Genomic DNA, 14,576 nt, shown 5'->3' with positions numbered 1-14,576 from the left:
CGGTAGTCACACCAGCCTGTAAGATAACATCAGCGCGATCTGCCTCATCAAAGTGCACCTTCACACGATCACGTTCAGGCAGATATTGGTTCAGTTGCCGTCGCACAGAATAGAGACTGCACTGCAGCTCTGGAGCATAACGAACTCCTCGCAGCGTCAGTTAGCACCTCCCACCAGTAGTCTCCAGCTCTTTAACCACAGTACCAATCCAGCGAGTTCTTTCCTCCAACTCGAATCCGGGCGCTAAGAGGCGTGAACTCCATGAAATCAGTGAGCTGGTTCGAAATATGACTCGATGCACCAGAGTCCAGGTACCAGTTATCATTGGCTTTGTCTGCGACCGGCTTTTTCATTTTCATCACTTGAAGAATAACATACGCGCTGTCATCACTTTCATTAGCGTAGCTACTCGTTTCAGCAGCCTTAGCACTCTTTCCTCCACTCATTTTCACGCGCTTCTGAGCTTGGGTGCTGCTGCGATCCTCGACTGGAGGTCGCTTGCCAAGAAACGGGCAATCAAACACATGATGCCCTGCTTCATGGCAGTGATAACAAGCACCACCTGGCTTTTGTCCACTGCCGGCTTGGCCACGTCCAGTTCCACGTCCACCACCTTGGCTCCCGCGACCGCCAGAACCACGTCCACCACCGGAACCGCGCCCGTGTCCTCCAGATCGACCACCACGTCCACGGCCGCGACCACGTCCTCGACCTCTTCCTCCACCAGCAAAGAACGCCTTTTCTTCATCATCATTGTCCTTGGCGCCCTCTGCTTTCCGACCTTGGCGATGGTCGTAAGCCATCTCCAATGCGAGTTCAAGTTGTTCGTAATTAGGAGGATCATCAGCATTTTGGGGCTTGTGGCTGGCGAGAAACGTCTGTACAACATGATCATATTCGCGCGGCAGAGATCCAATCAATAGTGCTGGCTTTACATACTCGTCCGCAGGACGCCCGACTCCAGCAATGGTCTCCATCAGCCGACGCATTTCGCTCAGGTGATCTGGCACATTGCCGTTGGGAGCGAGCCGTAGCCGACTGAGCTTGGCCCTCTCCTCAGCGTACTTCAGGTACGTCTTGCCCATAAATCTCTTTTTCAGGCGCTCCATGACACGAAACGGGGTGGGTTCATACTTCACAGTCTTCATTATGTGATTCGTCATTGCGTCGTAGATGATCTCGTTGGCGTGGGCCATCTCGCTCGTCCACGTCGCGTGCGCCTCTGCCTCCTTGCTCTCGTCCGGCTCGAGCAAGTCCTCCATGGAGTACTTCCACAGCTTCTTCCTCTCCACCTTGAGCTTGACTCGCTCGTGCCAGACCTCGTAGTCCTTGCCGTCAAACGGCGGGATCGTCCTCTTCTCCTCGTGTGACTCCTTGGGCGTCTTCTTCTGCTCTACCATGACGTCCTAGTTGCTGTGCTCCCCTCGCGTGAGCCTTGGGCTCATAACCTGAAGTGGAGTGTCCTCTTGGTGCTGCTCACGCAGAGATGGAAGCAACGACAACACTCAGCTGGGCGGCAAATTCCACCTTGTTGGTCGTGTGTATATTCTCAACTGAGGTTTAGATTCTTCTCTTTCACCTTTTGTATTACTCTAACTGCAAGTAGTATAGTGGGGATCAGTATAATCCGCAACAGTATGTACCGCATCGCCGAAGTTATTGTTCGCACAATTATTAATACCATAAAGCGCACTAAACACTTGGTGGCAATTTGGCCGGACTTCCGAGACAACACTAGGAGGATTCTGGAAGCAACTCGGGCATTATTTTCAGGAAGAAATACTCTACTTTTGATACGTAGCCATGTATTTACCAAACTACGCACTGTACGGGACTAGGCTTGATTGAAATTTGTGACTGGGTTTGGCGGTGCTTTCCAATACAAACATCAAGTATAAAGGATTTGTATTGACCCGGAAAAAAATCGATCGAGTTTTCTGGTACATGTTGCTGAACTGAGCAAGCCCAGCATCGCTACCATGTTGAATAGACGCCAATGAAGACACTAGTCAGCTGACAGCCTCAACTTCGAGTATAGACCTCTCCACACTGTTCAAACACCACTCTTCTATACAAATTCAAGATAGTGCGTGTCTCCATTGAATCTTATCAACCGCGTCAGCTTAACCTTATTTGAGCAGCTTACTACAGTGAAGTGCGTCGATAAGGAACGGGCGACATTTTATATTCTACGACAAGACATGAATCCTCGCTTGTACCCATTGTGTGCCAATTGTACTGAATTAGTTATATGATTCTACCAATCATTCGGTCCCGTTTAACATTCCGCCAATCACAGTTCCGAAACCGAGCCTCAAGAGCGGCTGGATGGAGCGGCTCCCAAGTCGGGGGAAATGGAACCTAAAGGTCGCGAGAGGGAATCATGAGCATGAGGATCGCTGTGAGCGCGGGAATCGCGCCAGGTACATGTCTGCATGCCTCATTAACCAACTTTCGCTCTGCTGCTCACAACTCCCATGGTGACCGCCACTTCCAGACCGTTCGAGAGCCGGCTACGTCTGACCAAGCTTCAGTCGCTGCTAATCTGTCATCGCCGTCGTGATCTACCGGGTGCTACCTATGCTGAGTTGGCTGCGTGGGCTCAAGCCGAGACTCTGGTCGCGAAGTCCGACATGAACTACATAGTGCAGTAAATCAGTGCATTTGCTGTCTGCATGTGACGAGTCAAACCTTTAATTATCAATATACCTTTTTCTTTCAATGTATATCAGGCGTTCCTTATCGACGCACTTTACTGTACCGGTAGGCGTTATTCGAGCTGTTCAATGGAGTTAGTTCATTTATTACGCTTGAAACAGCTCTCCACCAATCTTACCGATAGCTTACCGGGTGCGGCTATAATTTTGACCCGACCCAAAGTCGGTTTTTCGTCCATTGCAAAAAAACGGTTACAGCTTTTTCGATTCTGATTGTTGCATCTGTTTTCTATCGTTTTTAGACGAATCATAAGCAGCGGTTTGGCGCCGAAAGCACAATCATTGGTTTAAAAAAATAATTTTTGGGGTGCGGTTATAATTTCGGCGCGCACTGTATATCACGTAGATGCGGTACCGTGTTTCTGGTACAAAACTGAGGGAAGAAAAATCCAACCGGCCATTTCCACATTTCCCCTCCAAGCCTTGTCCTGTAGCGCCACCGCCCACCGGGACTAGCAGGCATGCCCGCGCCCTTGCCAACGTCGTCATGATACTACTGCCGCATTGCTGACTGTGTACTGCTGTGCTGCTGCAGATGGACATGTCCAGCCAGTTGGATCCCCAGGCTTTGGCCGCGTTCGTGGACGACAGTGTCTTTGCTCAGATGAGCGGGAAGCTTGGAGCAGACGCATCGCCAAAGAAAAATCTTTTCGTTGCGTGGATGCTGGTCGACTATTCCAACAAAGCCACACTCCAACTCGAGACCTCCCAGAACCAGATACATGGATTCATATGGGTGGAGATCATAAGAGCATACGGGCATACACGCGTGTCTCGACCTCTTGTACAAACTATTGCGGCCAAGACGGTGAAAGACCTCCTGGCAAAGTTTGTCCCTGAAGCCCGCTCCGGCACGCCCAAGTTGGATGAAAATGAAATGAAGCGAATCGCGGAGGCGTTCACCAAGGGCCGGTACCTCGGCGAAGCCCACCTCGACCTCGCACAGTATCTGCGGGACTGCTGGAAGGCCTACACCCCCACAAAGTACAAGGCGCCATGTGTGGCGGTCGTGCAGAGTTCTGGCTTCGGCAAGAGTCGGATGGTGCGTGAACTCGCGATTGAGGCTCAAAAGAGCGCCTTGAACATGAAAGTCCTGTACATGTGTGCTCGTGTGCACGAGTCGACGGGGTTTCCCAAGGCTACGAGCGAGCTTCGTGGTTGGCTGTTTCAAGAAGGCTCCGAAGTGGAAGACATCGCCAGTCGATTGAAGACAATTTACGTCTACGCGAACAAGCATTGGGCGGACGTTCAGAAGGAATGGCTGAAGCTGTTTACCGAAAAGGCAGCGGACACCTCTGTAAAGGCGAAACTTTCGGATGAAACAGATACGCTGGAGGGGGATACCTCCACCGAGAAGAATCCAAATGGCAGAATCGTGGTTCTGGTGATCGATGAAGCGAGAAGTCTGCTGGCTGAGAAGGGAGGCAAGAAGAATGACTTCCGAATGTTGCGAAATGCTCTCAGATCCGTGAACAAAGATATCGGCCATCGTGGATGCATTTTCGGCGTGCTGATTGATACGAACTCCAGGATCTCGGACCTGGCGCCTCCGCTGTTGTTGGATCCATCATCTCGGCTTTTCGATGGAGAGTTGGCATCGTTTGCGCCAGTTGTGTTAGCTGAGACAATGGACGCACACTGGGATCAATACTGTGAAGAAAAACAAGCCGGCGAAGATGAAGAAATGAAAGAGGAAATACTAGATGCAGGAGCAGAAGATGAAGAAATGGAAGAGGAAACTCAGGTTGCGGTGGGAGCTGAAAAAGACGAAGAGAAGAAGAAACAGCAAGAACGTGCTAAGATAGCTATGTACAAGAGAATCGTTACCGGGGATGCGAGTCAAGCTTGGCACGCGTTGTGCCGCATGGGGCGTCCGATGTGGTACAGCACTTGCCCCAATCCTGCGGATAGAGAAGATGTGATCAATCTTGCGGCGAACAAGCTGCTACTGGGGATTCCCCCTTCGCAAAATGCGTACAACAAGGATACCATGTTTGGTGTCGCCTCCATGCTTTGCCGACTGGGCGTGCGCCCGCATTCAACGTCGGCTTTGGCATCTCGGGCGACTGCCGACTTCATGGCGATTCTCGCGTATGTGAATTTCAAGCGAGAAGGTTACGTCACCAGCTACGCTTCGGACCCAGTGCTCGCCTTAGGAGCGATGAAAGTGTGGTATGAACTGAAACATGCTTTGGCAAAGTATATCCTGCCGCAACTCAAGAACCTCCTTTTGGATGAAGCATTGGACACCGGTGGAGTTGGCGAAATTGGCGAGATGGTTGCTCGGATTTTGCTGCTTCTGGCGATGGACACGTGTGTGATGGGGGACAAAGACTTTTCCCAGTGGTGCCACACGATCGGGCAATTTGTACCGGTGCAGCAATTCTTGAAGGTGCTACACGGCAAGAAAAAGCTGCCGATATATCTCAAGCGGATGATCAGCAAGGAGAATTTGAGAGCAGAATTCAACAAGTGGCACTCGAAGTGGGATGGATGGTACATGGGGTTCACCCACTTTGTGCAGTTGCAGCTTGAGCCGAATGAGGACACGCTTTGGTTTTTGCTGGGGCGTCAAGCTGCAGGTATTTTCCCCCGTAACCAGTATGGAGCCGATTTGTTGATCCCGATGTTTAAGAAGAGATCCAACAGCAGGCCAGTCGGTGGGGAGACAACGAGGGGTGAACAAGAGGAGCAGGAAGTGTTGATGATGTTGATTCAAGTGAAGAATCGTTCCCCAGTCGATGGTGGGTTTTCCAGGGCAGCGACGGAGAAACTATGCCCCTGGTTTGTGTTCGGAAAGAACAGTGATGGGAACTCGTCAGCGGGGAAATCTACTGATGAAATTGGTGGGGATCCGAAACCGCTGAGCTCCACGGATGTCCGTGATACCATTCGCATCTACATGAATGTGCGCGGTCGGAAGAGTGACGGCAAGTTCATCTATGCCACGACAATGAAAGACAATCTTAAGCCCAAGAAGAAAGGCAACGCCTCTGAGGTGAAGGAGGAGAGTCAGACGATCGGGAGTCAGGCGAAGAAGCGGGCGAAGATCGAGAGCAATCCTGGCGTCTCAAGTGTGTCGAGTGTCTCGGAGGAGGAGCCTGTTTTCACGATCTGCCTCCGTTTGCTCAACAGGGTCACCTACCCGTTCCTGAGCGACGGCGTGGCTTCCATGCTATCAAACATGGTGGAGTCTCAGTATGACCCGCTGGGGCTTGTGGAGGGCGACCTGGACTATCGCGATGAAGATGAAAAACGAAACAAGGACGTTAGTTCGTATGCAAAGTTGTCGCTTACCGCGACGCGCGACAAGTTGTTGCAGAACGCCCGTAAAGCACTAGCGTACGCGCCGGGTGACAAGGAAGAAGAGTGACGATGAGAGTGACGTTGGTGGCAGTGGTGAGGGCCACTAGGCGATCAAGGTGGCGAGACGGAAACATCCAAGAAACGAGCACGTGAAAACCAAGAGGGTGAAGAAGGCCGTCCCACTAAACGCGCCAAGTGATCCAACAAGACGCCCAAGCCCACACCGAGGCAGTAACAGTACGTGCCTGGTGCCTGCAGCAACTACCGGTAGTTTTAACTACCAACAATTTGTTTTACTTGAGAGTACGCAGCCACCTCCAGTACGCTTCACCTTGCAGTCTTACGGAAGTGGCACGTCTTTTGCTGTCTACGTCGTCTTTACTGCTCTACCTACTCGTCCTGCAGGAACGGGTATTATAGTCCGTGTACCCGCGCGCGTCGCCGAGGTAGAACGTGTCCGTGTCGTAGTCGTTCACGGGCTTGTTGAGTTGGAAGCGCCGCACCAGGTCCGGGTTCGAGATGAAGTGGCGGCCGATGGCCACGGCGTCGGCCGCGCCCTCCTCCACGATCTGCACGGCCGACTGCCGGTCGAAGCCCGACGCGGCGAGGAGCACGCCCTTGTACGTCTCGCGGAACTGCCGCGCCGAGCCCTTCTCGGGTGCCAGCGGGTCACGCACGTGGTAGCCACGCGGCTCGATCAGGTGCGCGTAGGCCAGGTCGTAGTTGTTGAGCCTGTTCAGCACGTACGTGTAGGTGGCGACGGGGTCCGAGTCCTTGTCGCCGAAGCTGCCGCCGAACGGGGACAGTCGGATGCCCACCTTGGACGAGTCCAGACTCTCGAGGATGGCCTCCAGTGCCTCGAACAGGAAGCGCGCGCGGTTCTCGACGCTGCCGCCGTACTGGTCGGCGCGGTCGTTGATGCCGTCGTGCAGGAACTGCTCCAGCAAGTAGCCGTTGGCGGCGTGCAGCTCGACGCCGTCGAAGCCCGCTTTGAGGGCGTTCTCCGCGGCCGAGCGGTAGTCCGCCACGATGCCCGGGATCTCGCTCGTCTCGAGCGCGCGCGGCGGCACGGGCTCCATGCGTCCTTCGTGCGTGACGATCTTCTTGCCGGCGCGGATGTTCTCGAGCTTGGAGCTGGACGACACGGGCAGGACGCCGCCCGGCTGGGGCCGATGCGGCCCGTGTGGTCGTATCTTACCTATGGTATGTGAAGTAGAGTGTCCTCTTGGTGCTGCTCACGCAGAGATGGAAGCAACGACAACACTCAGCTGGGCGGCAAAAGCTACTTTGTTGGTCGTGTGTATATTCTCAACTGAGGCCTAGATTCTTCTCTTTCACCTTTTGTCTTACTCCAACTGCAAGTAGTATAGTGGGGATCAGTATAATCCGCAACAGCCCCACCTACGGATTCCCATCAACATGCATCTCCAAATCTTGCCCTTGGCAATAATCCCATTGCAGCTCTGTGTTTTTCAAATGCCGGACGTGCCAATGGCTTTGCAAAAGCATCGGCCACGTTATCAACTCCTGGCACTCGAAGCACGTCAATTTCCTTCAAATCGATGCGCTCACGCACGAAGTGGTGGCGCACATCGATGTGCTTGGTCCGAGAATGAAACACAGGGTTGCTGGCAAGCTTCTTTGCACTTTCGTTGTCAACAAAGACTTGGGATGGCTGAATTTGCTGCACCTGCAGCTCCTTCAGCATTTGGCCCAAGTGCACTATCTCCTGCACCAGTAGACTAAGAGCCATATATTCGGCCTCGGTCGTGTGCAGCGCGACGGTCTTCTCCGTCTGGCTGCTCCACGAAATGATGCTCCCACAAAATTGAGTCACGTAGCCTGCAACAGACTTTCGATCATCAACTCGATTTGCAAAATCCGCATCTGCGTATGCTCTCAGATGTTCATCCAGCTTTTGATCTGACCACGCTAGGCCACCAAGCTGGATCCCCCAGTCCGCTGTGTCTTTCAGGTAGCGCAATCCACGTTTTGCAGCTCTCCAATGCAACAGACCTGGGTTTTCCAAGAACTGACTGCACTCTCTAACGAGGTAGGCAAGATCGGGCCGGGTACCGAGCATCAGGTACATCAGGCTGCCAACCACAGCACGAGATGGCTTCGATCTCATCAGTTGCTTTTCATCGTTTTCGGTCGGACACATGGCCTTGCTCAGCTTCAGATCCGCCGTGCTCGGCGTTTTGCAGCCATTGCAGTCCTGCATGTTGAACCTCTTGAGCACGGTCTCGGCATACTTCTGCTGACCAATGAACATCGTTCTCTCGGCCCGGTTCCGCGTGATCTCCCAGCCTAGAATGTAGTGTAACTCCCCGAGATCCTTCATCGCAAACCGGCCCTCGAACATCTTCTTCATCTTGTTGATGAGCTCCATCGACGGAGCAAACAAAATCAGATCATCAACATAGAGAGGGATGAAGACCAACTGCCCATCAATTACTTTCACAGCCGCGCAGGCCTCCGACTGCAGCATCGTGAAACCCTGCTCCTCCAAGAACGACTTGAGCAGCTGAAACCACACTCTGGGCGCCTGCTTCAAGCCTTGCAGACTCTTCTTCAATCTGCACACCCAGTCCTCTTTGCCATTCACTTTGTAGCCTTCAGGCTGCTCCATATAGACCTCCACGTCAATCGCCCCATTCAAGAAAGCAGTAGTGACATCCATCTGATGCACTTCATAATTCCAGACAGCCGCCAGTGTCAAGAGAACACGCAGTGTCTCCAGCCTCACAACAGGCGAGTACACCTCTAGGTAGTCGATATCATAAATTTGCATGAAGCCCTTGATCACGAGCCTCGCTTTGAATCTTTCGATCTCTCCGTTCGCTAGATACTTGACGCGAAAGATCCAGCGATTCTGCAGCACTTTCATGCGCTTCTCACGCGGGACCAACTCCCAGGTATCGTTCTTCATCAACAAATCAAACTCATCATCAGCTGCATTTTTCCATTGCAATGAGTGCTCACTCTCCATAGCGTCACCGAAAGTATCTGGCTCTTCAAACTCGCCAGTACTCATGCAGCAATAGTCCTCCCACCATGCAAGGATCAACTCGTTCGCGATAGCACGTTGCCACGCAGCTCGTCCTTTCCTCCATCCAGCAGGCAACGAGTTCACATCATCATCTGGATTTGTATTTTCGTAGGCAATGTAGACGTAGTCACCGAGCCACGTGGGCGGTTTACTTACCCAACCGCTCCGTGTCACTGGAGGGTCTTCAGGGCGAGTGCCTCTCGGGCCTGTGTACTCACGAAGTGCTGTGCAAGGAGGCGTTGATAGACGCCCCACACTCGCAGCATCACTCGACACTTGGCTGTCCGAGTCGGCCCGCTCAGCAGCCGATGACCTGCTGTCCACCTCTTCCACCTCTTGACTCCCTGGTAGAGCCCTCGCCTCGTCAGCAGCCGGTCCCTTGTGCCGCCCACTGCTGCGTTTCCTCTTTCTCCTTCTTTTGGAATTGCCTGGCACGCACTCACCTCGCAGGTGGTCTGCCTCATGTCCATTGACACGTTCCTCATCACGTTCTGCCACCTTGCTAGAACGATCACATCCAGATGCTGTAGAGCTCACTCCACGTCCTTCATCTCGTTCTGCCACCTTGCAAGAACGTCCACTTTCAAACACCGCAAACCGCACTCTCTTTGGTCAAGGCGCTGCGGCATCACCACCGGGGCCTCTCTTCTTGGACCCACATGCCCCATCTGACCGAACATCTTGCTCAACTGCCCCACCTGGTCGGTCATCCCATCGGGTGTCATCAGCCCCACCAGTCCGATAATCACCTCCGTCTCTGGAGTCGCTGACCCCACCAGTCCAGCAATCTCCATCATCACGATAACTACCTCCATCATTTGAGTCATCATGCATTTCATCCAGCATTGGCTCAATGTCATCCTCTACTGATCGATCAACGCCTAAATATTCCTTACCGGAGGCTGCACTTGGTGTTGATGCCGAGTCCATGAGCAATCGACCAGCTTTATTCTCATAGAACACGACAGTATGGCTGTAGAAGGCCTTGTTGGTCTTGCTATCGAGCAAGCGATAGCCTCGCTTCTCTCGCGAATATCCAACGAAGACCGCCTCCCGTGCTTTCGCCTGCATCTTCCATCTCTCCACCTTGTTAATGTACGACAGGACGGCGCAGCCGAACGTCCGCAACTTCTCATAAGCAGGAGTCTGACGGTGCCATACTGCATACGATACCTCCATACCTCGAACCGAGCTTGGCATAATGTTCACGGAGTATGCAGTTGTCATCGCTGCCTCACCCCACATCGCTTCAGGCAGGTCGAAGTGCACGAGCATGCATCGCATTCTCTCCGTAATGGTGCGGACCATTCTCTCCGCGACACCATTTTGCTCCGGAGTATGCTTGATGCTGCTGTCAAACTCCATACCATACTTCGTGTCACACGTACTTTGCAGCTTCTTGAACTCCTTTGCATTGTCTGACCTTAGCGCTTACATTCTGACATGCTGCTGCGTCTTGATGCGTTAATTGTACTCCTCAAACTTCTGGTACACTTCCGAACGATGCTCCAGAAGATACACGGTGACAAACCGACTCGCATCATCAACGAACACGGCAAAGTACCGTTTACCACCGTTGGAGTGCTCTGCATACGGACCCCAAGCGTCCACATGGACCTTTTCGCCAACTAACCACTCGCGGGTCTGTGTCCGAGACTTCTTCATGCTCTTCCTCGTAAGTTTCCCCGTCACACAGGTCTCGCAATTGAAACCCACCGGGATACGCAAATTCACATGTGGCAACGGCCACTGATCATGGCTGAACAGCGCATTAAACAAGTATCTGCCAGGGTGCCCCAATCTCGAATGCCACAGCTCCAAACTACTCACTCGACCTGGTAGCGCCACCATGGCTACCTCTTGGGGTCTCTCCAACTTCAAGCGATAGAGATTGGTATAATCAACTTGAGCGGTAGTCACACCAGCCTGTAAGATAACATCAGCGCGATCTGCCTCATCAAAGTGCACCTTCACACGATCACGTTCAGGCAGATATTGGTTCAGTTGCCGTCGCACAGAATAGAGACTGCACTGCAGCTCTGGAGCATAACGAACTCCTCGCAGCGTCAGTAAGCACCTCCCACCAGTAGTCTCCAGCTCTTTAACCACAGTACCAATACCCTCAACACCCAGCGAGTTCTTTCCTCCAACTCGAATCCGGGCGCTAAGAGGCGTGAACTCCATGAAATCAGTGAGCTGGTTCGAAATATGACTCGATGCACCAGAGTCCAGGTACCAGTTATCATGGGCTTTGTCTGCGACCGGCTTTTTCATTTTCATCACTTGAAGAATAACATACGCGCTGTCATCACTTTCATTAGCGTAGCTACTCGTTTCAGCAGCCTTAGCACTCTTTCCTCCACTCATTTTCACGCGCTTCTGAGCTTGGGTGCTGCTGCGATCCTCGACTGGAGGTCGCTTGCCAAGAAACGGGCAATCAAACACATGATGCCCTGCTTCATGGCAGTGATAACAAGCACCACCTGGCTTTTGTCCACTGCCGGCTTGGCCACGTCCAGTTCCACGTCCACCACCTTGGCTCCCGCGACCGCCAGAACCACGTCCACTACCGGAACCGCGCCCGTGTCCTCCAGATCGACCACCACGTCCACGGCCGCGACCACGTCCACGGCCGCGACCACGTCCTCGACCTCTTCCTCCACCAGCAAAGAACGCCTTTTCTTTATCATCATTGTCCTTGGCGCCCTCTGCTTTCCGACCTTGGCGATGGTCGTAAGCCATCTCCAATGCGAGTTCAAGTTGTTCGTAATTAGGAGGATCATCAGCATTTTGGGGCTTGTGGCTGGCGAGAAACGTCTGTACAACATGATCATATTCGCGCGGCAGAGATCCAATCAATAGTGCTGGCTTTACATACTCGTCCGCAGGACGCCCGACTCCAGCAATGGTCTCCATCAGCCGACGCATTTCGCTCAGGTGATCTGGCACATTGCCGTTGGGAGCGAGCCGTAGCCGACTGAGCTTGGCCCTCTCCTCAGCGTACTTCAGGTACGTCTTGCCCATAAATCTCTTTTTCAGGCGCTCCATGACACGAAACGGGGTGGGTTCATACTTCACAGTCTTCATTATGTGATTCGTCATTGCGTCGTAGATGATCTCGTTGGCGTGGGCCATCTCGCTCGTCCACGTCGCGTGCGCCTCTGCCTCCTTGCTCTCGTCCGGCTCGAGCAAGTCCTCCATGGAGTACTTCCACAGCTTCTTCCTCTCCAGCATGAGCTTGACTCGCTCGTGCCAGACCTCGTAGTCCTTGCCGTCAAACGGCGGGATCGTCCTTATCTCCTCGTGTGACTCCTTGGGCGTCTTCTTCTGCTCTACCATGACGTCCTAGTTGCTGTGCTCCCCTCGCGTGAGCCTTGGGCTCATAACCTGAAGTGGAGTGTCCTCTTGGTGCTGCTCACGCAGAGATGGAAGCAACGACAACACTCAGCTGGGCGGCAAAAGCCACCTTGTTGGTCGTGTGTATATTCTCAACTGAGGTTTAGATTCTTCTCTTTCACCTTTTGTCTTACTCTAACTGCAAGTAGTATAGTGGGGATCAGTATAATCCGCAACAGTATGTACCGCATCGCCGAAGTTATTGTTCGCACATTTATTAATACCATAAAGTGCACTAAACACTTGGTGGCAATTTGGCCGGACTTCCGAGACAACACTAGGAGGATTCTGGAAGCAACTCGGGCATTATTTTCAGGAAGAAATACTCTACTTTTGATACGTAGCCATGTATTTACCAAACTACGCACTGTACGGGACTGACTAGACTTGATTGAAATTTGTGACTGGGTTTGGCGGTGCTTTCCAATACAAACATCAAGTATAAAGGATTTGTATTGACCCGGAAAAAAAATCGATCGAGTTTTCTGGTACATGTTGCTGAACTGAGCAAGCCCAGCATCGCTACCATGTTGAATAGACGCCAATGAAGACACTAGTCAGCTGACAGCCTCAACTTACGAGTATAGACCTCTCCACACTGTCAAACACCACTCTTCTATACAAATTCAAGATAGTGCGTGTCTCCATTGAATCTTATCAACCGCGTCAGCTTAACCTTATTTGAGCAGCTTACTACAGTGAAGTGCGTCGATAAGGAACGGGCGACATTTTATATTCTACGACAAGACATGAATCCTCGCTTGTACCCATTGTGTGCCAATTGTACTGAATTAGTTATATGATTCTACCAATCATTCGGTCCCGTTTAACATTCCGCCAATCACAGTTCCGAAACCGAGCCTCAAGAGCGGCTGGATGGAGCGGCTCCCAAGTCGGGGGAAATGGAACCTAAAGGTCGCGAGAGGGAATCATGAGCATGAGGATCGCTGTGAGCGCGGGAATCGCGCCAGGTACATGTCTGCATGCCTCATTAACCAACTTTCGCTCTGCTGCTCACAACTCCCATGGTGACCGCCACTTCCAGACCGTTCCAGAGGCGGCTACGTCTGACCAAGCTTCAGTCGCTGCTAATCTGTCATCGCCGTCATGATCTACCGGGTGCTACCTATGCTGAGTTGGCTGCGTGGGCTCAAGCCGAGACTCTGGTCGCGAAGTCCGACATGAACTACATAGTGCAGTAAATCAGTGCATTTGCTGTCTGCATGTGACGAGTCAAACCTTTAATTATCAATATACCTTTTTCTTTCAATGTATATCAGGCGTTCCTTATCGACGCACTTTACTGTACCGGTAGGCGTTATTCGAGCTGTTCAATGGAGTTAGTTCATTTATTACGCTTGAAACAGCTCTCCACCAATCTTACCGATAGCTTACCGGGTGCGGCTATAATTTTGACCCGACCCAAAGTCGGTTTTTCGTCCATTGCAAAAAAACGGTTACAGCTTTTTCGATTCTGATTGTTGCATCTATTTTCTATCGATTTTAGACGAATCATAAGCAGCGGTTTGGCGCCGAAAGCACAATCATTGGTTTAAAAAAATAATTTTTGGGGTGCGGTTATAATTTCGGCGCGCACTGTATATCACGTAGATGCGGTACCGTGTTTCTGGTACAAAACTGAGGGAAGAAAAATCCAACCGGCCATTTCCACATTTCCCCTCCAAGTAGCGCCACCGCCCACCGGGACTAGCAGGCATGCCCGCGCCCTTGCCAACGTCGTCATGATACTACTGCCGCATTGCTGACTGTGTACTGCTGTGCTGCTGCAGATGGACATGTCCAGCCAGTTGGATCCCCAGGCTTTGGCCGCGTTCGTGGACGACAGTGTCTTTGCTCAGATGAGCGGGAAGCTTGGAGCAGACGCATCGCCGAAGAAAAATCTTTTCGTTGCGTGGATGCTGGAAGACTATCCCAACAAAGCCACACTCCAACTCGAGGCCTCCCAGCAAGATATACATGGATTGATATGGGTGAAGATCAGAGACGCATACGGGCATACACGCGTGTCTCGACCTCTTGCACAAACTATTGCGGCCAAGACGGTGAAAGACCTCCTGGCAAAGTTTGTCCCTGAAGCCCGCTCC

The 14,576-nt window shown here is 52.3% G+C and overlaps 1 protein-coding gene across 1 annotated transcript in view; it reads left to right on the top strand.

The window, feature by feature from the left end:
- The first annotated feature begins 4,170 nt into the window (after nucleotides 1-4,170).
- The window catches only part of PHYSODRAFT_288533 (hypothetical protein), a 15,134-nt gene continuing 4,728 nt past the window's right edge, over nucleotides 4,171-14,576 (top strand). Inside the window, exon 1 of the mRNA XM_009536574.1 lies at nucleotides 4,171-4,408. The gene's annotated coding sequence lies outside the window, so the exon portion shown is untranslated. The remainder of the gene's footprint in view (nucleotides 4,409-14,576) is intronic.

Source organism: Phytophthora sojae (genome assembly GCF_000149755.1).
Source record: "Phytophthora sojae unplaced genomic scaffold PHYSOscaffold_9, whole genome shotgun sequence".
In the NCBI taxonomy this organism is placed as follows: Eukaryota; Oomycota; class Peronosporomycetes; order Peronosporales; family Peronosporaceae; genus Phytophthora; species Phytophthora sojae.
This window is presented reverse-complemented; position numbering and strand designations above follow the sequence as displayed.